Source organism: Pseudophryne corroboree, chromosome 9 (assembly GCF_028390025.1).
Source record: "Pseudophryne corroboree isolate aPseCor3 chromosome 9, aPseCor3.hap2, whole genome shotgun sequence".
NCBI classification, from domain to species: domain Eukaryota; kingdom Metazoa; phylum Chordata; class Amphibia; order Anura; family Myobatrachidae; genus Pseudophryne; species Pseudophryne corroboree.
In genome coordinates, this window is record NC_086452.1 from 448,227,978 (window position 1) to 448,250,642 (window position 22,665).

At 45.0% G+C, this 22,665-nt stretch overlaps 1 long non-coding RNA gene across 21 annotated transcripts in view; it reads right to left on the minus strand.

The window, feature by feature from the left end:
* The window catches only part of LOC134958509 (uncharacterized), a 728,433-nt gene that overhangs the window by 539,739 nt on the left and 166,029 nt on the right, over positions 1–22,665 (minus strand). For 16 of the 21 annotated variants that reach the window (XR_010187035.1, XR_010187037.1, XR_010187031.1 and 13 more), the window contains one exon: positions 5,412–5,474. The exons of 2 other annotated variants lie outside the window; for them this stretch is intronic. This is a non-coding gene — a long non-coding RNA (uncharacterized LOC134958509). Of the gene's footprint in view, positions 1–5,411; positions 5,475–5,552; positions 5,659–22,665 lie in introns of all 21 variants that reach the window. 3 more of the 21 variants (XR_010187040.1, XR_010187038.1, XR_010187039.1) reach the window with 1 other exon arrangement.

The following is a 22,665-nucleotide window of genomic DNA, read 5'->3' on the forward strand; positions in this document are numbered from 1 at the left end:
TGCCCTGTCTCCTGCGGAGCCGCTAAACCCCATGGTCCTGACGGAGTCCCCAGCATCCACTTAGGACGTTAGAGAAAATACATCCATATAGCCCAAGAGCTATATGTGATGTATTCTTTAGCCAACCTAAGGTATTATCTGTTATATTGCGTCTCAGGGCGCTCCCCCCCAGCGCCCTGCACCCTCAGTGACCGGAGTGTGAAGTGTGCTGAGAGCAATGGCGCACAGCTGCGGTGCTGTGCGCTACCTTAGTCTGAAGACAGGATCGTCTTCTGCCGCCGATTTCACCGGACCTCTTCGCTCTTCTGGCTCTGTAAGGGGGCCGGCGGCGCGGCTCCGGGACCCATCCAGGCTGAACCTGTGATCGTCCCTCTGGAGCTAATGTCCAGTAGCCTAAGAAACCCGATCCACTCTGCAGGTGAGTCCGTTTCTTCTCCCCTTAGTCCCACGATGCAGTGAGCCTGTTGCCAGCAGGACTCACTGAAAATAAAAATAAAAACTAAAATATACTTTTATTCTAAGCAGCTCAGGAGAGCCACCTAGCCTGCACCCTTCTCGTTCGGGCACAAAAATCTAACTGAGGCTTGGAGGAGGGTCATAGGGGGAGGAGCCAGTGCACACCACCTGATCCTAAAGCTTTTATTCTTGTGCCCTGTCTCCTGCGGAGCCGCTATTCCCCATGGTCCTTACGGAGTCCCAGCATCCACTAGGACGTCAGAGAAAACTAGTTATGGCTCTCATCTGCTTACCATCTATTACTAATGGCTTTAAACCATTGGTAAAAACCATTGATGGGTTAGCCATCACCGTGTACATTGGTCCGGGGGACCCAGATGCTTTATTGACATAGGACACCAGTCAATGGTGCTGTAAAAGTACAGCAACATTGATGGCACACAAAAAAAATGACCTACTCGCCAATGGCCATATACCATTGATGACTGTTGCAACCTCCAACTAACTAATCTTTAACTAAAACCATTTGCAGCGCCATAGATAGTTGTAATCTAAAAAAATATTGCAAAATTACAAGGTTTTAGTTAGAGGTTAGTTAGAGTTTTGCAAATTTTTTGTTTTGTTTACAACTATCTATGATGCTGCAAACGATTTGTGGCGTCTTAAAAATAACACTTGACAACAAGACTTTGTCAGTGCATTTGAAATGAATGTGGGTATCATTGATATTTATAAAGAACGCATGAGACCCTACACACACCATGGACACTTAGAAACGCAGCATACACTCAAACATAAAAAAATAAAAAAAACTCCCTGCCAAGACTATTTCTTAATCAGAAAATGAAAAAAGGAGATTAAAACACATCGCTGCCCTATTATCCTGCTTCCTAAATCTATGATGGAGTTAAGTTGAAATTTCAGCAGTACGCAATCACCTGTTCCCCCCTCATAAGTAATTTGATTACCGAGTAACCTCTATAATGGAAACAGGCTGACAAATGACAATTGAACGGTGCTAATCGGATTACGGAAAAACCAGGATTCCCCCAGGTACAATGCATCACGACTTGTCACAGAACCCACAAACTCGCTTGTTCTGCAACCAGTTCCAGAGAATTAAAATGTAATTTAGGCAACAGTTTCCGCTACTAAGTATGTTAGTATGTTAAACTTAAGTGTACTCCCCCCGTCCCAGCAACCCCATAGCAATTACTGTAATCAGTGTCAGGCCAGTCAGCACAAAACACCTACATGGAAAGGATCATACATTAATGTGCCAGTGTGTAGCGCAAGACAAAAAATGTACCCAGTGTCAATTAGTGAAGGAAAAACTCATTAATGCTAGAACAAAGCATGTTTTTAAAGTGACATTCCTTCTACGTCACAAAGTGGTAATGTGCACTATGTAACAGAGAGACGTTACCCTACACTTTTATTATGACACACAAGATTATTTTATTCTGACTTTTACTACTTTGAACTGGCCTTAAACTCTGCCAACGAGCTACAGTAGTGTATGAAATCTTTATAAAAACTTTGGGGGACATTTACTAAGCAGTGATAAGAGCGGAGAAGTGAGCCAGTGGAGAAGTGCCCATGGCAACCAATCAGCACTGAAGTAACATCTATAATTTGCATACTATAAAATGATACAGAGCTGCTGATTGGTTGATGAGGAAATTTCGCCACTGGCTCACTTCTCCGCTCTTATCACTGCTTAGTAAATGTCCCCCTTATTCTTTAAGTAAAGCAATTTTCATAACCTTTTCTGTACTGCTGTTAACCTTACTAGTAACAAGCTCTTCATACGTGAAAGTTAGAATTAATACAGTTGATTGATTTTATTTCTTTGTTTGTAAATATGAGAATACGAGTATCTAGTATCTCCAAACACAATTGATTTGGAAAACGTCTTCAATTCCATTTCAGTCTCCAGTCTATGGGGGCTATACAGAGATGGACGCAGACCTTGCTTCCAGCACATGGCAAGGCCGCACCCGCGATGCGTTTGTAATTTAATTAAGAGTTGTAATTTAATTAATTAATCAAATAGAAGATGACCTCTGCGCTGGCGGTCCTGCGCCATCTTTATTCTCGAAGCGGCTATGTCTGACATCACGTAGCGGCCCCGGAAAAATGGTTCGGACACTCCTGCGTTGTATGAACCCCGGCCACAAAACACAGCGATGCCCCCCCCCCCCCCAAATACCTGTAGCTGTCAATCATGATACGATTGCATCAATCAATATGCGATTGCATCATGACAGCCTGCACTCGCGCACAGCGGCTGGTGCGCATGCGCAGACCCTCTGGATGTAGCCGCTGCGTATAAATGCGAGGCTGTGTCCGAGTCTGAATAAGACCCATTGACAAACACAGGCCCACAGAAAAAGGACTGATGTGGGGGGCGGACTGAGAACTAGGTGCACAGAGGGGGTCATTCCGAGTTGATCGCTAGTGAAAAATGTTCGCAGCGCAGCGATTAAGGAAAAAGCGGCACTTCTGCGCATGCGTATGCGACGCAATGTGCACACGCGACGTACTTTCACAACGGCCGATATACTTTTACACAAGCTGCAGCGACGCTTTTCAGTCGCAATGCTAGCTGCAGAGTGATTGACAGGAAAGGGGCGTTTCTTGGCGTCAACTGACCGTTTTCAGGGAGTGTTCGAAAAATCGCAGGCGTGCCAGGAAAAACGCAGGCGTGGCTGGGCGAACACAGGGCGGGTTTGTGACGTCAAATCCGGAACTGAACAGTCTGAAGTGATCACAAGTGAGGAGCAGGTCTGGAGCTACTCTGAAACTGCACAAATTATTTTTGTAGCCGCTCTGCGATCCTTGCGTTCGCACTTCTGCTAAGCTAAAATACACTCCCAGTGGGCGGCGGCATAGCGTTTGCACGGCTGCTAAAAACTGCTAGCGAGCGATCAACTTGGAATGACCACCAGTGTTACAAGCTTAGAAATGCTGCGGTAACGACACAGACTAGAATTTGGGGTTTGCAGAAGATTTATTTATTTATTAACAGTTTCTTATATAGCGCAGCAAATTCCGTTGCGCTTTACAATTTGAAATAACAATAACAAACTGGGTGTTGCCTGCTGCAGAGTAAGCTAGTCTTTGGCGGGATGATGGGTGGTAATCACCAAAGCGGCGGTGCAGCAATTAATAAATGCATAAGAGCACTGTGCCAGATTTACTATAATCTAAAGCTGAGTGGATACGGACAGAATCACACTGATGACTGATCCACCGTACGACTTCACTCCCCTCCTGAAGTCCCAACCATAGTGCCGATATACGCACGTACACAATCATACTTGTGACCTTCGACCCTTGGGAGCCGAAATATCAAAACGAAACGATCGATAAGCATACACACCCACTACAGATTCACATCAAGTGTTCTTAGATTTCCATAATGGGCAGGGAACTGTTTTTGTTTTTTTTTAAGTACATAATAAGACAACAAATTATTTGTAATATAACATAATTGCTCAGACAGAATTACATGATCGAAGGTGCGCACACACTAATACAATATCGAAGGAACGTTTCTAAACTGAAGGAACGGCAAGATAATTGTATACGTGTCACGTGTGTACCCACCTTTGAGAGTTAAAGATATTTGGATACGTAATTACGGTGTTATTGCAGCTCTGACAAGCAGGGCCGTCAAGTCACGCACTCCTGGTCACTAACTATCCATCCCTTAGAAAGCAACAAAGAGAATGTCAGCCATCTGGAAAACAACCATTTCCCTATACGGAAAGATCAGACAACTCTTAAAAGGTTAATGAGCTCAGAACACAGTAAAACCACAGCTATTTAAATGAACCCAAGAAGGTAAGTGGTGGTATACTTGCAGTGTATGTAACAGGTCATTTTTCAGAACTGCCTCACAAAACAGTTAGGCCTTTCAGCAGAGGTCTGGCAGGGAACCAAAATGTTATTACTCGCCATGTTATCACAATAAAGCACTCTACAATGATTGATTGACAAGCCATGGAAACACCAAGCCTTTCTCTTTAGGCTGGAACAGCTCAAAATGAGTTCGGCATCTGCTGGGGACTCGCATTCTGTAATGAGAATATTCCTTACACAAGTTATACAAAAAAATCTCAAAGTTACAAAGAAAGAAAGTCTGGGAAACTGGTTCTAGGCTGTAAAACATCCACAGGTGTTGTATACCCTAAACTGCATTATGGGGCAGTACGAATGGTGTAATGGTTAGCATTACTGCCTCACAGCACTGAGGTCTTGGGTTCGATTCCCACCATGACCCTAACTGTGCGGAGTTTATATATTCTCCCTGTGGGTTTCCTCTGAGTACTCCGGTTTCCTACCACAATCCCCAAAAATATATGTACTGGTAGGTTAATTGGCTTCCAACAAAATTAACCCTATCGTGAATGTGTGTGCATGTGATAGGGAATATAGATTGTAAGCTCCACTGGGGCAGGGACTGATGTGAATGAGCAAATATTCTCTGTAAAGCGCCGCGGAATATGTGTGCGCTATATAAATAACTGGTAATAAATAATAAATAAATTATAGGAGGTCTATTCAATTCTAGTCGGAACTGCCGACTCGTCGGAAAGACGTCAGTTTCCGACTTTTTTAGGTAGAATCATGATTCGACCTATTCAATGAAGATGCCATTTTATTAAAACGGGACAGGTTTTAGTCCCATTTTCGACAGTGTCAATCCGACTTTTAGTCATGCGATATCCAAAGGTTGATAACTACATATCCCTCCTAGTGCAGAACGACTTGCTTCCACACCTTCCACTTGCTGGTATTTGTGTGGTTGGGTACAATTAAAGGTTGATGAATGATATAAGAGAATACACAATATTTATACGTATGCTTATAGTCCTGCATCACTGTTAAAATTCCTTAACTTTCCTGGAAAAGAAAGTTTCTACTTCATGCTCAGGGGTTACACTCACCGGGTGGTTACATTGATGTTTGGTGAGCCTGGAACTGGATCAGCTAGCGGGACACCTGCCTACCTGTGAGAGAGATGTTGCAGTGGTTAGGAAGCCCCAACTCATCTAGTGACTACACATACGGCTGCCGGACATGGGAACCTTTATTTTAAGCCGGATTCTCTGGTAATTAAACAGCATCTTTTTTCTTGCTGGTCCGATAGTATGTTTCCGGGACATGCAGTTTCACACTGTAGATCATAACTTTCTAAAAAAAAAGTTTATTGGAACTTTTTGAATTGAACAATCATGTGATCTGATATATATATATATATATATATATATATATATATATATATATATATAAAATTACATACTGTTTTTAAGGTATACATGTGTGAAATATATATACTGTATATACATAAATTATATTTCATTTGTTTTTTACAATTGATATTAAAGTGATATTATTAAGATTGTCTTGACACTTGACTGCCCTATTGTGTTATGTAACCTCATTTAATATATTTTATAAGCACAGTTCCGCACCTTTTTCTCTATTCTTGTGCTCAGATTGGATGTTTCAGTAATTCAATATTTGGAACTAGCTTCACCTTTTTTTTCTTTTTGCACATGGGTGATTAGTTTTTTTATTATATATCAAGAATTATTACTTTTTATTTTCTTTAATTTTTCTTTTTTATTTAAATTTTCAACCATGCATCCTCTTTTTTTTGTTTTTTTTTGCTACTTCATGGCGGTGGCCTGTTTTCTGAAGGACCATGGGGATCATTACGAGTTGTTCGCTCGCTAGCAGTTCTTCAGCAGTCGTGCAAACGCTAAGCCGCCTCCCACTGGGAGTGTATTTTAGTTGTGCAGTTTCAGAGTAGCTTCAGACCTACTCCTAGATTGCGATCACTTCAGACTGTTCAGTACCGAATTTGACGTCGCAAACACGCCCTGCGTTCGGCCAGCCACGCCTGCGTTTTTCCTGACACGCCTGCGTTTTTTCGAGCACTCCCTGAAAACGGTCAGTTGACACCCAGAAACGCCCTCTACCTGTCAATCACTCTGCGGCTGCCATTGCGACTGAAAAGCTTCGCTAGACCTTGTGTAAAAATACTTAGCCCGTTGTGAAAGTACGTCGCGCATGCGCACTGCGCCGCATACGCAGAAGTGCCATTTTTTGGAATCATCGCTGCGCAGCGAACATTTTTAGCTACCGATCAACTCGGAATGACCCCCCATATGCGACTGCCTTTTCTGCCCGTGAGAGAGCATATATTACATTGGAAGGTTCCAGCAAATCTCATGTGTCCCCTCACCACAACCCCCCTTCGGCCCACTACCCCCAAAAATGAAAAAAAAAAAAAATCAATACAAAGTTCTCTTGTTTACACAAATCAAATGAAATAAATACAGATATTCCAAATCAGTTTGACCAATAAGGTTTAAAACGTCTCTGCCCAAAAAAGGCATCAGATAAAAGGAAAATAGAAAAAAAAACACTAATCAAAAAACCTAGAGTACAGCACATAATAAACAAGACTCCCTTGTGGTTGGATTGACCAGCACATGATATAATCACTTTCTCTAACCACTGCTGAAGTCCTTCACTTGCTATTTCCCAGATATTTTCCCTGCTAAATTAGTGAGTTCAGGGGAACAGCTCACAGTGTGTTTCCTGCCATTCTCCCAACTCGTTTCACAGCCCAAAAATACCTGAAGTGAAGCACAATGGTGAATCCCAGGGGCTATGACCTAGTGTAGTAAGAATCCCAAGCAGCAACAAGCAAGCCCCATGCAAAGCAGCATGACGGCACCGTGCAGAGGGGGTCATTCCGAGTTGATTGCTCGCTGCCGATCTGGTGAAAAAACGTAATTTCTGCGCATGCATATGCACTGCAATGCACACGCGCGACGTATGGATACAAAGCCCTTTGTGGTTGTGCTCAGGCTCTAGCGAAGTTTTTTTTCGAATTGGCGGTCGCTAGAAGATTGACAGGAAGGGGGCGTTTCTGGGTGTCAACTGACCGTTTCCAGGGAGTGTTTGCAAAAACGCAGCTGTGTCTGAAAAAATAAGAATTTACTTACCGATAATTCTATTTCTCGGAGTCCGTAGTGGATGCTGGGGTTCCTGAAAGGACCATGGGGAATAGCGGCTCCGCAGGAGACAGGGCACAAAAAAGTAAAGCTTTTACCAGATCAGGTGGTGTGCACTGGCTCCTCCCCCTATGACCCTCCTCCAGACTCCAGTTAGGTACTGTGCCCGGACGAGCGTACACAATAAGGGAGGCAATTTGAATCCCGGGTAAGACTCATACCAGCCACACCAATCACACCGTACAACTTGTGATCTAAACCCAGTTAACAGTATGATAACAGAAAGAGCCTCTTAAAGATGGCTCCTTAACAATATAACCCGAATTTGTTAACAATAACTATGTACAGTATTGCAGATAATCCGCACTTGGGATGGGCGCCCAGCATCCACTACGGACTCCGAGAAATAGAATTATCGGTAAGTAAATTCTTATTTTCTCTATCGTCCTAAGTGGATGCTGGGGTTCCTGAAAGGACCATGGGGATTATACCAAAGCTCCCAAACGGGCGGGAGAGTGCGGATGACTCTGCAGCACCGAATGAGAGAATTCCAAGTCCTCTTTTGCCAGGGTATCAAATTTGTAGAATTTTACAAACGTGTTGTCCCCCGACCACGTAGCTGCTCGACAGAATTGTAATGCCGAGACCCCTCGGGCAGCCGCCCAAGATGAGCCCACCTTCCTTGTGGAATGGGCCTTAACAGATTTAGGCTGTGGCAGGCCTGCCACAGAATGAGCAAGTTGAATTGTGTTACAAATCCAACGAGCAATCGTCTGCTTAGAAGCAGGGGCACCCAACTTGTTGGGTGCATATAGTATCAACAGCGAGTCAGATTTTCTGACTTCAGCCGTCCTTGAAATGTATATTTTTAAGGCTCTGACAACGTCCAACAACTTGGAGTCCTCCAAGTCGCCAGTGGCCGCAGGCACCACAATAGGTTGGTTCAGGTGAAACGCTGATACCACCTTAGGGAGAAAATGCGGACGAGTCCTCAGTTCTGCCCTATCCGAATGGAAGATTAGATAAGGGCTTTTATAAGATAAAGCCGCCAATTTAGATACTCTCCTGGCGGAAGCCAGGGCCAGTAACATAGTCACTTTCCATGTGAGATATTTAAAATCCACCTTTTTCAATGGTTCAAACCAATGGGATTTGAGGAAATCTAAAACTACATTTAGATCCCACGGTGCCACCGGAGGCACCACAGGAGGCTGTATATGCAGTACTCCTTTAACAAAAGTCTGTACCTCAGGAACTGAGGCCAATTCTTTTTGGAAGAATATTGACAGGGCCGAAATTTGAACCTTAATAGATCTCAATTTGAGACCCATAGACAATCCTGATTGTAGGAAATGTAGGAAACGACCCAGTTGAAATTCCTCCGTCGGAACACTCCGATCCTCGCACCACGCGACATATTTTCGCCAAATGCGGTGATAATGTTTCGCGGTGACTTCCTTCCTTGCCTTAATCAAGGTAGGAATGACTTCTTCTGGAATGCCTTTCCCTTTTAGGATCTGGCGTTCAACCGCCATGCCGTCAAACGCAGCCGCGGTAAGTTTTGAAAGAGACAGGGACCCTGTTGTAGCAGGTCCCTTCTCAGAAGTAGAGGTCACGGGTCGTCCGTGACCAACTCTTGAAGTTCCGGGTACCAAGTCCTTCTTGGCCAATCCGGAGCCACTAGTATTGTTCTTACTCCTCCTCACCGTATAATCTTCAATACCTTTGGTATGAGAGGCAGAGGAGGAAACACATATACTGATTTGTACACCCAAGGTGTTACCAGTGCGTCCACAGCTATTGCCTGTGGATCTCTTGACCTGGCGCAATACTTGTCCAGTTTCTTGTTGAGGCGAGACGCCATCATGTCTACCATTGGTCTTTCCCAACAGTTTATTAGCATGTGGAAGACTTCTGGATGAAGACCCCCCTCTCCCGGGTGAATATCGTGTCTGCTGAGGAAGTCTGCTTCCCAGTTGTCCACGCCCGGGAAGAACACTGCTGACAGTGCTATTACGTGATTCTCCGCCCAGCGAAGAATCTTGGCAGCTTCTGCCATTGCACTCCTGCTTCTTGTGCCGCCCTGTCTGTTTACATGGGCGACCGCCGTGATGTTGTCCGACTGAATCAACACCGGTTTTCCTTGCAGGAGTGGTTCCGCCTGGCTTAGAGCATTTTAGATTGCTCTTAGTACCAGAATGTTTATGTGAAGAGACTTTTCCAGGTTCGTCCATACCCCCTGGAAGTTTCTTCCTTGTGTGACTGCTCCCCAACCTCTCAGGCTGGCGTCCGTGGTCACCAGGATCAAATCCTGTATGCCGAATCTGCGGCCCTCCAATAGATGAGCCTTTTGCAACCACCACAGAAGATATACCCTTGTCCTTGGCGACAGGGTTATTCGCAGGTGCATCTGAGGATGCGACCCTGACCATTTGTCCAACAGATCCCTTTGGAAAATTCTTGCATGGAATCTGCCGAATGGAATTGCTTCGTAAAAAGCCACCATTTTTCCCAGGACTCTTGTGCATTGATGTACAGACACCTTTCCTGGTTTTAGGAGGTTCCTGACAGGTCGGATAACTCCTTGGCTTTTTCCTCGGGAAGAAAAACCTTTTTCTGAACCGTGTCCAGAATCATCCCTAGGAACAGCAGACGTATCGTCGGAAAACAGCTGCGATTCTTGGAATATTTAGAATCCAGTCGTGCCGTCGAAGAACTACTTTAGATAGTGCTCTTCCGACCTCCAACTGTTCTCTGGAACTTGCCCTTTTTAGGTCGTGCAAGTAAGGGATAATTTAGATGCCTTTTTTCTTTGAAGAAACATCTTTTCGGCCATTACCTTGGTAAAAAGGCCCGGGGTGCCGTGGATAATTCAAACGGCATCGTCTGAAACTGATATTGACAGTTCTGTACCACGAACCAGAGGTACCCTTGATGAGAAGGACAAAATTTGGACATGGAGGTAATCCTTGATGTCCAGGGACACCATATAGTCCCCTTTTTTCCGGTTCGCTATCACTGCTCTGAGTGACTTTATCTCGATTTGAACCTTTTATGTAAGTGTTCAAAACATTTTAGATTTAGACTATGTGTCACCAAGCCGTCTGGCTTCAGTACCACAATATAGTGTGGAAAAATAATACCCTTTTCCTTGTCGTAGGAGGGGTACTTTGATTATCACCTGCTGGATATACCGCTTGTGAATTGTTTCCAATGCTGCCTCCCTGTCGGAGGGAGCCGTTGGTAAAGCAGACTTCAGGAACCTGCGAGGAGAAGATGTCTCGACTCTCCAATCTTTACCCCTGGGATAATACTCGTACGATCTAGGGGTCAACTTGCGAGTGATCCCACTGCGCCCTGAGACTCTTGAGACTACCCCCCCACCTTGAGTCCGCTTGCACGGCCCCAGCGTCATGCTGAGGACTTGGCAGACGCGGTGGAGGGCTTCTTTTCCTGGGAAAGGGCTGCCTGCTGCAGTCTACTTCCCTTACCTCTATGTCTGGGCAGATATGACTGGCCTTTTGCCTGCATGCCCTCATGGGAAAGGAAAGATTGAGGCTGAAAAGACGGTGTCTTTTTTAGCTGAGATGTAACTTGGGGTAAAAAAGGTTGGATTTCCCAGCTGTTGCTGTGGTCCCCAGGTCCGATGGACCGACCCCCAAATAACTCCTTCCCTTTATACAGCAATACTTCCATCTGCCGTATGGGATCTGTATCACCTGACCACTGTCGTGTCCCTGACATCTTCTGGGAGATATGGACAACGCACTTATCTTGATGCCAGAGAGCAAATATCCCTCTGTGCATCTCACATACATATATATAGAATGCATCCTATTAAATGCTCTACATGAATAAAATATTTTCAGTCAGGGAATCCGACCAAGCCAACCCAGCACTGCATCTCCAGGCTGATGGCGATCGCTGGTCGCAGTATAACCACCGTATGTGTGTATATACTTTTTAGGATATTTTTCCAGCTTCCTATCAGCTGGCTCCTTGAGGGCGGCCGTATCTGGAGACGGTAACGCCACTTGATAAGCGTGTGAGCGCCTTATCACCCTAAGGGGTGTTTCCCAACGTACCCTAATTTCTGGCGGGAAAGGGTATAACGCCAATATTTGCTATCGGGGTAACCCTACGCATCATCACACACTTCATTTTATTTTATCTGATTCAGGAAAAACTACAGGTAGTTTTTTCCACTCCCACATAATACCCTTTCTTGTGGTACTTGTAGTATCAGAAACACGTAACACCTCCTTCATTGCCCTTAACGTGTGGCCCTAATGAGAAATACGTTTGTTTATTCACCGTCGACACTGTATTCAGTGTCCGTGTCTGTGTCTGTGTCGACCGACTGAGGTAAATGGGCGTTTTTAAAACCCCTGACGGTGTTTCTGAGCCGCCTGGACCGGTCCTAATAGATTGTCGGCCGTCTCATGTCGTCAACCGACCTTGCAGCGTGTTGACATTCTCACGTAATTCTCTAAATAAGCCATCCATTCCGGTGTCGACTCCCTAGAGAGTGACATCACCATTACAGGCAATTTCTCCGCCTCCTCACCAACATCGTCCTCATACATGTCGACACACACGTGCCGACACACAGCACACACACCGGGAATGCTCTGACAGAGGACAGGACCCACTAGCCCTTTGGGGAGACAGAGGGAGAGTCTGCCAGCACACACCAAAAACGCTATAATTATATAGGGACAACCTTATATAAGTGTTTCTCCCTTATAGCATCTTTTATATATATACAATATCGCCAAAATCAGTGCCCCCCCTCTCTGTTTTAACCCTGTTTCTGTAGTGCAGTGCAGGGGAGAGCCTGGGAGCCTTCTCTCCAGCTTTTCTGTGAGAGAAAATGGCGCTGTGTGCTGAGGAGATAGGCCCCGCCCCTTTTACGGCGGGCTCTTCTCCCGCTATTTTTGAAGTTAGGCAGGGGTTAAATATCTCCATATAGCCTCTGTGGGCTATATGTGAGGTATTTTTTGCCTCTAATAAGGTTTTTATTTGCCTCTCAGAGCGCCCCCCCCAGCGCTCTGCACCCTCAGTGACTGTTGTGTGAAGTGTGCTGAGAGGAAAATGGCGCACAGCTGCAGTGCTGTGCGCTACCTTTATGAAGACTCAGGAGTCTTCAGCCGCCGATTTTGGACCTCTTCTCTCTTCAGCGTCTGCAAGGGGGCCGGCGGCGCGGCTCCGGTGACCATCCAGGCTGTACCTGTGATCGTCCCTCTGGAGCTAGTGTCCAGTAGCCAAGCAGCAAATCCACTCTGCACGCAGGTGAGTTCACTACTTCTCCCCTAAGTCCCTCGTTGCAGTGATCCTGTTGCCAGCAGGACTCACTGTAAAGTAAAAAACCTAAGCTAAACTTTCTCTAAGCAGCTCTTTAGGAGAGCCACCTAGATTGCACCCTTCTCGTTCGGGCACAAAATCTAACTGGAGTCTGGAGGAGGGTCATAGGGGGAGGAGCCAGTGCACACCACCTGATCTGGTAAAAGCTTTACTTTTTTGTGCCCTGTCTCCTGCGGAGCCGCTATTCCCCATGGTCCTTTCAGGAACCCCAGCATCCACTTAGGACGATAGAGAAAACGCAGGCGTGGCTGGGCGTTCGCTGGGCGGGTGTATGACGTCAAATCTGGACACGAATAGGCTGAAGTGATCGCAAGCGCTGAGTAGGGTCAGAGCTACTCTGAAACTGCACAAACTGGTTTTGCAGAGCTCGGCTGCACATGCGTTCGCACTTCTGCTAAGCTAAAATACACACCCAGTGGGTGGCGACTATGCGTTTACACAGCTGCTAAAACTAGCTAGCGAGCGATCAACTCGGAATGACCCCCAGAGGCTGATAACTTCAGACAGTCACACACAGAGAAGACTATATATAAGACAGAAATTAATTATACAAACACTCGTTTATTCTCTATATCTAGTACTAGTACTTGAAATATTGAGTGTACAGAGACCATAAAAATTATTGTTTTGATTCTATTTTAGAACTACCGGTAGCGATACCTTGTGTGCTGTATTTCCTCTCAAACTCAGGTCTGAGATTGATCAAGTAAAGGTGAAAGGGTCACAAAGGTCAGATGAACTGTAAAACTCTGAGGGACCACTCAAGGAACCAACTCTCATAGCTCCACCTCAGTCATTTGGGTTATTTCAGGTTTGGAAGGCAATCGTCAAAGCACGACCACTCCTGGACCACAGTGAAGACACTGGCTTTCTACTATCTATAATAAGAATCTGCTGGTGGCATGTCCTGCTCATTTCCACCCCACAGCCCTCAACACACACAATACTCCATTGAGATTAATTCCCAGGAATGCCTTTGATAACTCAGTCTATCAGTGTTATTTCATCCTAAGCTTTCACACTGGACATGTATACAGGGGAAAAGAAAAAGACTCACTGTATACTACTGCACCTAGATAGTTACCATTACCCTAAGCGTTGGTGCATGGAGAACACCTTCAAAAACTTCTAAACAGAAGAAGACACAAAAAGGAGACACAAGAATATCTGCAAACAGTACTGCAAGCACGCGTGATATGTATGGTGTGAGGTGAATGGTACACGCAGCCCTCAGACATTTATTCCTTCATTAAGCTGCAGATTTTTCTTTTTCTGTCTTAACCATAATATTGTGCAGCTAGAAAAACATTTAAACGGACACATCTGTGGCTTGTCTATGTACATCGGCCAGGTCCTGCAGACTTTCACACAGTACAAAACACTACCCCTTAATTAAATCACTTATGCCAAGAAAGACAAATCACCAGCATTAAGCGAGCCTTCCTTTATAGACTAGTGCACTCCCCTATGATGAGAACAAAGTAGCAGTATTACAAACCAAGAAGTGAGAGTGGAAGAAACATTTAACTTGCACGCAGTGTGTCGGCTACTTACACGTAGCGGTGGCGGCCATATTGTCAGCTCAGGCAAACTTAACAAAAGTGCAGCCTAGCGATTCAACAGGAACTGGTGACATCGCTGAGACATCATGTGGTTTACTAGAAGGGCTCAGATGGGAGCTAGAAGGAAAAAAGCTATTGATTTTTGTAAAAGTTGCAAGAGGATGTCAGCAAGTCAATAAATTAAAGTTACCCAAAGGTGGCCAGCGCCTTTAAAAATCAAAAATGAGGCATTGTAGTCGTTACGTAATAGCAGATCAATCCATCAACCGGAGTTCCTATCAATCAAAGTAGGACAGGTGAAGAAGAGCCATGTGATGGCAAACTTTTAGAAGCCTTCAGTCTTTCTTTTAGATTTGCGTTTAGAAAGAAGACAGCGCATGTTGCAGGATGATACAAATGTATATTTTATAATGTGACTGAATGTGTGCAGTTCTTATTTTTACGAAACCATCTGGGTGACATGGAGTGGAAAACAGTCAGGCAGCAAGGTACTAATTTAAGAGGAAATTACAACCTTTTAAACTTTTCGCTGTGTGGTTTCAGGGCACATAACACACCCCCTGCATCATTCCTGGAACTGATGGCCATCCCTATTTATTTCTCCTTGTCCCCTGGAGGAGACTGAACTAGGTCAGGAAGCAGGTAGCACAAAGTAAATAGACACTAACTCTCTATACGTCTAGGTTGTATTTACTGTTGGGAATGATGGAGAGACCTGAGTCATACTGTAGCAATGCATGCAGCTGATCTGTGCGGTACCATGGAACATGTTGCTGTAAGTTAAACACGGTAGAATTTCCTTCTTGTCTGAATGAGGAACTACATTATGAATCTAAAAATTTCCTCTAACTTAACTCACTTGCCACAGTTGTGCTCTCCTGCCTGCACAGGCAAAGGTCCCCATCCCATCACGTCCCATAACTTATATTACACGTGTTACCCATCACCTCACACAAGCCAGTGGTCTAGTAGTATCGTTTCTTGCTGTGTATGAAATAATAAGATTTTACTCACCGGTAAATCTATTTCTCGTAGTCCGTAGTGGATGCTGGGAACTCCGTAAGGACCATGGGGAATAGCGGCTCCGCAGGAGACTGGGCACAACTAAAAGAAAGCTTTAGGACTACCTGGTGTGCACTGGCTCCTCCATCTATGACCCTCCTCCAAGCCTCAGTTAGGATACTGTGCCCGGAAGACCTGACACAATAAGAAAGGATTTGGAATCCCGGGTAAGACTCATACCAGCCACACCAATCACACCGTATAACTCGTGATACTATACCCAGTTAACAGTATGATAATAACTGAGCCTCTCAACAGATAGCTCAACAATAACCCTTTAGTTAGGCAATAACTATGTACCAGTATTGCAGACAATCCGCACTTGGGATGGGCGCCCAGCATCCACTACGGACTACGAGAAATAGATTTACCGGTGAGTAAAATCTTATTTTCTCTGACGTCCTAAGTGGATGCTGGGACTCTGTAAGGACCATGGGGATTATACCAAAGCTCCCAAACGGGCGGGAGAGTGCGGATGACTCTGCAGCACCGAATGAGCAAACTCAAGGTCCTCCTCAGCCAGGGTATCAAACTTGTAGACTTTTGCAAAAATGTTTGAACCCGACCAAGTAACAGCTCGGCAAAGTTGTAAAGCCGAGACCCCTCGGGCAGCCGCCCAAGATAAGCCCACTTTCCTTGTGGAATGGGCTTTTACAGATTTAGGATGCGGCAGTGCCGCCGCAGAATGCGCCAGCTGAATTGTGCTACAAATCCAGCGAGCAATAGACTGCTTAGAAGCAGGAGCACCGAGTTTGTTGGGTGCATACAGGATAAAAAGCGAGTCAGTTTTCCTGACTCCAGCCGTCCTGGAAACATAAGTTTTCAAGGCCCTGACTACGTCCAGTAACTTGGAATCTTCCAAGTCCCTGGTAGCCGCAGGCACTACAATAGGTTGGTTCAAGTGAAAAGCTGATACCACCTTAGGGAGAAACTGGGGACGAGTCCTCAATTCTGCCCTATCCATATGGAAAATCAGATAAGGGCTTTTACATGACAAAGCCGCCAATTCTGACACACGCCTGGCCGAAGCCAAGGCCAATAACATGACCACTTTCCACGTGAGATATTTCAGATCCACAGTTTTAAGTGGCTCAAACCAATGTGATTTTAGGAAACTCAACACCACGTTGAGATCCCAAGGTGCCACAGGAGGCACAAAAGGGGGCTGAATATGTAGCACTCCCTTTACAAATGTCTGAACTTCAGGCAGTGAAGCCAGTTCTTTCTGGAAGAAAATCGACAGAGCCGAAATCTGGACTTTAATGGAACCCAATTTTAGGCCCATAGTCACTCCCGACTGTAGGAAGTGCAGAAAACGACCCAGCTGAAATTCCTCTGTTGGGGCCTTCCTGGCCTCACACCACGCAACATATTTTCGCCAAATACGGTGATAATGGTTTGCGGTTACTTATTTCCTGGCTTTTATCAGCGTAGGAATGACTTCCTCCGGAATGCCCTTTTCCTTTAGGATCTGGTATTCAACCGCCATGCCGTCAAACGCAGCCGCGGTAAGTCTTGGAACAGACAGGGCCCCTGCTGTAGCAGATCCCGTCTGAGCGGTAGAGGCCATGGGTCCTCTGATATCATTTCTTGAAGTTCTGGGTACCAAGCTCTTCTTGGCCAATCCGGAACCACGAGTATCGTTCTTACTCCTCGTCTTCTTATTATTCTCAGTACCTTTGGTATGAGAGGCAGAGGAAGGAATACATAAACCGACTGGTACACCCACGGTGTCACTAGAGCGTCCACCGCTATTGCCTGAGGGTCCCTTGACCTGGCGCAATATCTCTCTAGTTTTTTGTTTAGGCGGGACGCCATCATGTCCACCTGTGGCCTTTCCCAACGGTTTACCAACAGTTGGAAGACTTCTGGATGAAGTCCCCACTCTCCCGGGTGTAGGTCGTGTCTGCTGAGGAAGTCTGCTTCCCAGTTGTCCACTCCCGGAATGAACACCGCTGACAGTGCTAAGACGTGATTTTCCGCCCATCGGAGAATCCTTGTGGCTTCTGCCATCGCCATCCTGCTTCTTGTGCCGCCCTGTCGGTTTACATGGGCGACTGCCGTGATGTTGTCTGATTGGATCAGTACCGGCTGGTTTTGAAGCAGGGGCCTTGCCTGACTTAGGGCACTGTAAATGGCCCTCAGTTCCAGATTATTTATGTGTAGGGACGACTCCTGACTTGACCAAAGTCCTTGGAAATTTCTTCCCTGTGTGACTGCCCCGCAGCCTCGAAGGCTGGCATCCGTGGTCACCAGGACCCAGTCCTGTATGCCGAATCTGCGGCCCTCTTGAAGATGAGCACTCTGCAGCCACCACAGTAGAGATACCCTGGTCCTTGGAGACAGGGTTATCAGCCGATGCATCTGAAGATGCGATCCCGACCACTTGTCCAAGAGGTCCCACTGAAAGGTTCTTGCATGGAACCTGCCGAATGGAATTGCTTCGTAGGAAGCTACCATTTTCCCCAGGACTCGTGTGCAGTGATGCACCGATACCTGTTTTGGTTTCAGGAGGTCTCTGACTAGAGATGACAGCTCCTTGGCTTTCTCCTGCGGGAGAAACACTTTTTTCTGTTCTGTGTCCAGAACCATCCCGAGGAACAGTAGGCGTGTGGTAAGAACCAGCTGTGACTTTGGAATGTTTAGAATCCATCCGTGCTGTTGTAGCACTTCCCGAGATAATGCTACTCCGACCAACAACTGCTCCTTGGACTTCGCCTTTATAAGGAGATCGTCCAAGTACGGGATAATTAAAACTCCCTTTTTTCGAAGGAGTATCATCATTTCTGCCATTACCTTGGTAAACACCCTCGGTGCCGTGGACAGTCCAAACGGCAGCGTCTGGAATTGGTAATGACAATCCTGTACCACAAATCTGAGGTACTCCTGGTGAGGATGGTAAATGGGGACATGCAGGTAAGCATCCTTGATGTCCAGGGATACCATGTAATCTCCCTCGTCCAGGCTTGCAATAACCGCCCTGAGCGATTCCATCTTGAACTTGAATTTTTTTATGTATGTGTTCAAGGATTTCAAATTTAAAATGGGTCTCACCGAACCGTCCGGTTTCGGTACCACAAACAGTGTGGAATAGTAACCCCGTCCTTGTTGAAGTAGGGGCACCTTGACTATCACCTGCTGGGAATACAGCTTGTGAATTGCCTCTAGCACAGCCTCCCTGCCCAAGGGAGTTGTCGGCAAGGCAGATTTGAGGAAACGGCGGGGGGGGGAGACGCCTCGAATTCCAGCTTGTACCCCTGAGATACTACTTGAAGGATCCAGGGATCCACCTGTGAGCGAGCCCACTGATCGCTGAAATTTTTGAGGCGGCCCCCCACCGTGCCTGGCTCCGCCTGTGGAGCCCCACCGTCATGCGGCAGACTTGGAAGAAGCGGGGGAGGACTTTTGTTCCTGGGAACCTGCTGTTTGTTGCAGCCTTTTTCCCCTACCTCTGCCTCTGGACAGAAAGGACCCGCCTTTTCCCCGCCTGTTTTTCTGGGGTCGAAAGGACTGTACCTGATAATACGGCGCTTTCTTAGGCTGTGAGGGAACATGGGGCAAAAATGCTGACTTCCTAGCTGTTGCTGTGGAAACTAGGTCTGAGAGACCATCCCCGAATAACTCCTCACCCTTATAAGGCAAAACTTCCATGTGCCTTTTCGAATCTGCATCCCCTGTCCACTGCCGAGTCCATAAGCCTCTCCTAGCAGAAATGGACATTGCACTTATTTTAGATGCCAGCCGGTAGATCTCCCTCTGAGCATCTCTCATGTATAAGACTGAGTCTTTTATATGCTCTATGGTTAGCAGAATAGTGTCCCTGTCTAGGGTGTCAATATTTTCCGACAGGGAATCTGACCACGCAGCTGCAGCACTGCACATCCATGCTGAAGCAATAGCTGGTCTCAGTATAATGCCTGAGTGTGTATATACAGACTTCGGGATCGCCTCCTGCTTTCTATCAGCAGGCTCCTTTAGGGCGGCCGTATCCGGAGACGGTAGTGCCACCTTTTTTGACAAACGTGTGAGCGCTTTATCCACCCTAGGGGGTGTTTCCCAACGTGACCTATCCTCTGGCGAGAAAGGGAACGCCATTAGTAACTTTTTAGAAATTACCAATTTTTTATCGGGGGAAGCCCACGCTTCTTCACACACTTCATTTAATTCTTCAGATGGGGGAAAAACTATTGGTAGTTTTTTCTCCCCAAACATAATACCCTTTTTTGAGGTACCTGGGTTTATATCAGAAATGTGTAATACCTCTTTCATTGCTTATTGGCAGTTTCCTGTAGTGGATCCTTCAGTGGATATTGACTGATGTAGTTTCTCCAGGATATAGCAACATGTGGGGAGATATAAGAACAAGAAACCAATGTGTAGTATGTTCCTTCTCTATGTCAATTAAATCTTTTACACAAAGACTAGTAGTGGTTCTGTGCGTACCCCACTCACACTATAATCAGATATATTTAAGCTCATCAAGGTTTCTTTTCCAGTACCAAGGCCTGATTCACTTGAACTGCGCCTGGTACAATGGATGTAATCAATGGTATACTGATGGAGCGTACCCCAAAACTCACACTCGCGAGAAGGGTGGTAAACACATCAAGGTATCTTTTATAGACTTGAGAATGTCTAGGTGGAGCGTACCGAAAAACTCACACTCATAGGGGCGATAATACACACATCAAGGTATCTTTAAGGTGACAGGAGAGATCTAGGGATCCACTTATGCGTACCCAAAACTCACAGTTCTTAAAGTCTTCGTACTCCCATCAAGGTATCTTTAAAGTTCAGCTCCCCTGTCCAAAATTCTTAGTGGTGACGTTCTTGCCTCCCCAAATAAAGGAACTCAATCTCCTCAGATTTTATATAGGGGGGTACAGAAATTTATTGGCAGTCACGAATACAGACGGATTGTCTTAAAACCATAAAGACACACAATATACAAAAATAGAACAGTTCCTAGGCAGAACCGGCAAGGAAAAAACTAAAGGGGTTCCCCAGAAAAGCGGGATAGCCCTTTTAAATATAAAATCAAGAATAAAAAATCCAATGAAATAAAATCCGGAAAGAATTGTCACTACTCACACTCCTGCTTGTCAACGCGTTTCGGCCCTAGCCTGGGCCTTTATCGAGACATGGTGGAGTGTGGTTGTGACTCGATATTTAAAGGGCAGCTGTCCAATCAAAAAATAGCAGGAAATGATGTCATAATTAATTATTATTTTTATCTTTATTTTCTATGTATATAGATCCTCCTTGCCGTTTCTGCAGAGGATTACAAAATACACATCATTTATAAACAACCTCAATGGGTTAATGTTTTTAAAAATATGAAGGATTTCACATTGGTAAAGCATTTCTTTCGTTCACGCCGGACCGGAAGTGCGGCATCGCTGAGTATCATGGGAATTGTGGTTCATTAAGTCCTATATATTGGACGGACTTTCTGTTGATTATTTCCGCTCCTGAGGTTTCTGGGAGGCGTAGTCCTTTTGTGCTTTCTCCTTCTAGGCGGAAACTGTCATATCCGGAAGTATCGCACTTCCGCCGACGGGGTTCATGGGAAATGTAGTTTCTAAGGTTTGTAATGAAAGACAAAGTCCAGGACTTCACCGTTTTGGTTGTGCTATGAATAAATACAATACACAAACTCAAATGAGTGATTTAGTAAAAAAACAACAATATGTGAACAATGTGATATATATGGAGAAAGATATTGAAAAAGGGCAATTATATAGGAAAGTTCTTATATATTATTGTACCAAATTTACAGCGCAGAACCGGACCAATCACATAAACCATTTAAGCTCAAAGTCGTTATTTAAGCCTGTAGGGTGTAATGTATTATAATTAAAAATGCAGTTCATTTCCATTTTGGCCAGGCTTGTTGCTGTGTTATTATTACGCTGAGAGCTTTTTATATGCCTTAGACCACAGAACGCACTTATATCTGAGGTGCGACACTCATGTACTAATTTAAAATGGGCAGAGAGTGAATGGGAGTCCATTCCTTTTTTAATATTTCTAATATGTTCTCCCAGCCTGATTTTAAACGGTCTTGATGTGCGCCCTATGTAAGTGAGATTACACTTGCATGTAATAGCATATACTATATTCTTTGTGTCGCAAGTAATAAAGTCCCTTATCTCAATGGCTTTTCCATTGATAGACATTTTCTCTATTTTATTACACCCGTTGCTTTTGATGTTCCTACAGCCCATGCAGCTCCCACATCTGAAAAAACCTTTTGAGGTAATTCCATATGTGGATATTTTAGTGTTGCAGGTGCTTGACACCAATTTTGACTTTAGATTGGGAGCCCTGCGATAAATATGTACTGGTTTGCATGGAACTAAAGGACCAATGACTGGGTCATTTTTTACAAGATTCCAATGTTTATAGAGAATCTTTTCGATGGATTTATATTGCACAGTGTAGTCTGTTATAAATGCCCATTCGAATTTTTTATCATTCTGTCTTTTCGGATTATTTTTGTTTAACAGCGCTTTTCGTTCTAATACATTGACATCTTCCATTGCTTTCATCACATTTATACTCTTATAACCACAATTTTCGAATTTTTTAGATAGAGCAGAGGCTTGTTCATTAAAGATGGTATTGTCACTACAGTTCCTTTTAATCCTTTTTAATTGGCCCACAGGGATGGAATTTAACCAACTTTGGTGATGGCAGCTGTCCATTGGTATATATGTCCCAGAGTCTGTGGGCTTAGTAAATGTTTTAGTGTTTATTTTACCTTCATTTATATAGACTGTTATGTCCAGAAAGTCCACTGACTCCTGACTGATATTAAAAGACAACTTGATATTTTTATCATTAATATTTAAATCTCTACAAAAAACATCCAATGAATTCGCATCGCCCCGCCAGACGAAAAAAATATCGTCTATATAGCGGAGATAGGTCACCAGGCTCGACCCGAGCACGCCCCCGGACCAGATGGCATCGGTCTCCCATTGTCCCATAAAGAGATTGGCGTAACTCGGGGCGAACCTGGTGCCCATCGCTGTTCCAGTTCTTTGAAGATAGAACTGGTCTTTGAACAGGAAAAAGTTATTCTCTAAGATTAAAGATATACCTTCCACAGTAAATTCCCTTACATCTTCTGAGAGGTCTGATAGGTCCAAAAACCCTTTAACTGCCTCTACACCTTGTCT